We start from the raw sequence: 5,161 nt of genomic DNA, 5'->3' as shown, positions 1-5,161 counted from the left end.
AGTAAGGCGCTCGGGTGGCGCAGTGGTTAAGTGCCTGCCCATCATCGCGGAGGCTGGGGGTTCAGAACCACTGCGGTGCATCCGGCTTGGTTGAGCGTCTAATGTATACGAACGAGTGGTGGAAAAACATTTTTTACTTAAGTAAAAGTATCAATACTACAATGTAGAAATACTCAGTTACAAGTAGAAGTCCGGAATTCCTACTTGTTACTTCTTACTCATTTGAAAATAGCAGATCTAATAGTAGATCGGCTATTTTCAAATGGCCGAAATGTATAGGGCTGAAGTGGTTAATGTATGTTTTGTAATAATAATCAAAATCTATAAGTAACTAAAATTTTCAAATAATTGTAGTGGTATAATATTTGCCTCAGAGATGTAGTGGAGTAAAAGTAAACGTACTGCAAATTGGAAATACTCCAGTAAAGTAAAATACCTCACAATTGAACTTAAGCAAATGTACTTAGTTACTTTGCACCACTGATACGAACACAATTGGCCCGTGTTCGGGGGAGGGAAGCCGGGTGCACCAAGTGCAGTGCAACTCAGGTCCGTTTGACTAAGTACTGTATACAGGGTCTAAGAAATGTTCTGTTTTGCTGTTTATATTGATCTGTAAAGCACATTGGTACAATGAGAGTTGTTTTTAAATGTGCGATATAAATAGCCTGCATTTGATTTAAGAAGTGGTTAATGAGCTACAGTACATCCAAACCACAATGTGAGGTCATCATTCATTGAATATCGTCTCTGCCGGGTGGAAACTTCATATGTACAAAACTGTTACTTTTCAGGATTCAAATTTGAAAGTATCAAAAATAGCAGATCGACATGCAAGCTCAAAGGGGTGCTCCTTCCATTCCGACATCTCGCCACTCCGACTAGTGGCTTCCGCGTGGGGTTAGGTATAGGGTTCGTTAACGTCGGAAAGGCGACATGTCGGAAAGGCAAAATGCACCCAAGCTCAAAATGCGTCACTTCGCGCCACATTTTGAGCTTGCAGATCTGCATTCTTTGATACTTTTGTGTGTGACGCAATAGTAGCCTATGATCAAATAGGCTGTTCATTTATGAAAAATCACACCTGTGTGAAGGTAGCGGCGCCTTTGATACATTTTGTCATCAATAAGTGTTTATAATGTGTTTATAGCCACGTGTCACGTGAAGCTTGACCAATCACTTTGTTGACGTGTCTGACCAATCAGAACGTTGACGCAAAAGCCAGGTATAGAGGGCTACCGCTCTATACCTAAAGGTATAGAGCGGCTAGCGCCGCTAAAAACACAAAAGGGACAGATATGGAAATAAGCGGTTTCTGCCCGACAGCAACGATATCCAAACGGTATGCATAATGTAATTATGCCATATATTATCATATCTATTATTATTTTGCAGCAAACAAAGCGCACATCATTTGGCGCAGTGTCGTTGCGACGACGGCCTTTCTTAGATTCCACCTTTGTCTGGATCCCACAGATGACTTTCCCTTTGCTACAGGAGCCACTCCAGGACCCCCAGTGACCCCAGTGACCCCACTTCTTGAAATACATGCAGTGATACCCTTGAGGGATGCAGTGGAATTTGATGTTGTTGGCAGCGGTGTCATCACCCCTGATGACCTCCTTCTCCACCTGCAGCATGAAACGTATCATCCCTGCATGGCACCACGTCACATGGGTCCAGTCACCCCAGCTAAAAAACAAAGCAAAACAAAAAAACACATGAAGCAGGGGCGTCATATGGGGTTCCATGGGGTGGCAATTGCCACCCTCTAGCTTTCACATTTTTTATTACATGCGTTTTCATAAATTATGGTCCCATTCATTTCAAAATTGATGATAAAGCAGGTTATGCTGTCGGGGCTTGTCATTGGGTTGTACTGAGTGAAGAGTCACTTCAAAATGGGTCTGTAGACATATTGTTCACAGTCTCATAAAAGGTGAAAATAGCAGATCTACAAGCTCACAGTGTGTCGCATTGCAACTCAGCGTGTATATCTACTTTTTGTAGTTTCCGTTTAGTGGTCAGTTGATGTGGTTTCTAGGACCCCCTAGTGTTTTCTAGGAGGATATCTAGCCATGCAGTAGCATGGCGTAACCTTTCAACTTGTGTTAAAAGGTAAAAAAAGTGAATCGATAAAAGGATGTTTTTTTCCCCCAGGGGAGTATACAAATGAAAGAATGATGTGTAGAAACGATATGATATGATGAACTGATGTTGATCCCCTGTTTAACATGCTGAAAATTCCAAATAAACACAAAGGTAAAAAAAAAAACTTGTGTTAAAAGGTAGGCTAAACCTGTATTTAACCTACCTTAAATTGTGAGTTCATTCTACTCCTAGTTATGTTATGTTATGTTATGTTTTATTTATTTGATATGGACATCACAATTACATTGGACAAAACCAGATGCATTGTTTACAGTGTATATAGCACGAGTGCTAATTTTCAACACCTGTCCACAGGAAGCTTTTCTAAAATACAGTAATACCAATCTAAAACCCAATCAGGTACAAAAAATAATAATATATATATATATATATATATATATATATATATATATATATATATATATATATATATATATATATATATATCTCTGTTAAACACATTACCATCCGTCTCTAGTTTTAGAACCGTAGGCAAAGAGTTCCAGAGGTTTACCCCTTTACTGAGAAGGCAGACTGCCCGAAGGGTTTTTGCTTTTAGGTACAATACAATCACCATGAGTTGATGCTCGTGTGGTTGCTCTACCAGAGCTCTGACGCCTATCAACCAGTCCAGAAAACAGAGGTGAAACATGATTATGTATGTTTGCATTTAAAAACCAATTTGATAGTACAAAAAAACACAACATTTTCAAAGGTAAAAAGGTTGTGTTTGTTTTCTTAAAATACCACAATGGTGCCATCTCATCGGTTTCTGATCCATGACTTTTATAGCCTGTTTGTATATTGATGTTATTGGTTTTAAGACCGTTTGAGAAGATTGTGACCACGATGTAATGCAGACTTGCCACCTGCTTGCTGACGAAGGCGGTCGCATTTTTCTTTCCTCCTGACCCTTATCTCTCCACTCCTCCACCTCGCTTCTCTACACTGTACCCACGAACAATCCCGGGTGAAAACATGGAAATTCTTAACTGGTCGTTAAACGCCATGGACCAAATTTTCTCAACACGAAAAACTGGACCTGAGGACCCCAACTGCCCCGATGGGACTTATCTGGCCGGATACATGGGCGATGCCCACTACAAGTGGCGAGTTGAGTGTCTGTCCATTTTGTCCATCGAGGACATTGAAGATGTTTATAATTTCGCTCTTATGATAACAGGTTTTTTGCTAATTGGAGCCGGCATTGCACTTGTGTATCGGAAAATTGGCAAGACAGCTGCCCTGGATGGAGCCCCCAGGCTGCCTGTAATGATAATGGAGATTGGCAGAGCGCTGACAACTCAGACGGGTGTGACCGCTGAACTGAAACGCGACACGAATAACATCAATGAGAGGGTCCTCAAGCTGGACACCAAACTGGACAACATCACCGAACTGAGGCGCGACACGGATAACATTTTCAACGAGAGAGTCCACAAGCTAGACATCAAGCTGGACACCATCCTGGCATCGATCTTGGAGAGAGAGTCCAAGCTAGACACCAAGCTGGCATCTCTCTCTGAGAAAGAACACTTGTTGGACAACATCAAGACATTGATCTCGGACCTGAAACGTGTTGTGGACGTCATCTCAGCCAGTGGCCGCACAATGGAGATCATCGCTGAGAGAGTTACTGCTCTGCGGGGCGATATGAACATGATTAGAACCAGGCTGGATGAGCCAGGATGGGAGTAGATAAATTGTCTGCTCGGGATGATTATGGATTATGGATTATTGGTTCGATTTAGACCCCCCCCCCCCCGGTTCTTCCTCCGGTGGCTACAATGTAGAGTAGACCCCCCCCCCCATGGCCACCTGTTGTTATGACTCTGGGTCGGAACCCAATCAAGGACGTCTCCCACAGCCTCACAACTCGCTGTGTTATCGCTCTTACACCAGCGCATGAGATAACTAGACTGGGTGAAAACACCAAGGACAAACTTCAGGCCTACTCTCTACACACATGAACACATGGTTCTCATGAATTTAACATAACCTGCACACACACACGCCTTCGCTTCCTCGCACCCGCTCCCCCCCCCCCCTGCTCCTCCCCCCCTGGGCTCCTTTTTTTTCGCTCCCCTCACGCACTGCCCCCCCTGAGGCAGGGCGTGAGAGTAGTGCTTTTTTGCCCATCCCATCCCCACACTCTCAGAGTTTTGGGGGTCCTTGAAATTAAAACAGTTTGAAAAACACTGTGCTACACTAAATGGAACAGAGCCTTCAGTAGTATCATTGGTAACACATTTGAAGGAAGGAAGTAAGGAAGAGGCCCAATGTCCTTCCAATATGGCTGCTGTGCATAAAGCCATATATCGAGGATAGGTTAATTACTCAAAGCTTCAGTTACAGTGACCTCTCCTGGTGAAGAGCAAGACTGTAGTCAATTTAGGTGGGCCAGTTGGTGAGAGCTTTTAATTAAGCAATATTACACAAGAGGGTGTGCTTTACCGTGATTATTGGCACCACATGATGCGGTCAGGAACTCGGAGCCACGTTCCACAAGCATCACTGAAATCTGGAGAGCCTATTTCAACCAATGAAATGACTTGGTCGGAACTACCCGTCGAATAATTGTAGCCTATAATATAGTAGTTGAGTAAATGTACTTACTTCCCAGTTATTTTCCACCATGTAATAATGGGCCTCACTTCAAGAGACCAATATTACTAGAATTTTCCTAAAAGGATGTAATTTGTTTAACCCATTGAGACCGGGAACGCATCTGTGTGTAATTTTTTGATTCCTTTGGCTATAAAATAGCAGATATGCAAGCGGGCACCGAGTGCTGCGCTATGAGCTTGTAGATCTGCTATTTTTGAAAAATCGTGAAAATCTTTCTATATATATATATGTTTTAAAGAGAACATTTGTAACTCAAATCGTATTGCTTCTGGGAATTCTACAATGTCTAATGTCTTCTAAATCAGTTTTTTCTTTTTTTTTCTTTTTATTACTCATGTTGCTATATCAGTGGTTCTTAAACTTTTTCATGTCAAGGACCTCC

Source organism: Gymnoscopelus microlampas (assembly GCF_963454915.1).
Source record: "Gymnoscopelus microlampas genome assembly, chromosome: 19".
In the NCBI taxonomy this organism is placed as follows: domain Eukaryota; kingdom Metazoa; phylum Chordata; class Actinopteri; order Myctophiformes; family Myctophidae; genus Gymnoscopelus; species Gymnoscopelus microlampas.
Note: the sequence above shows the minus strand (reverse complement) of the source record.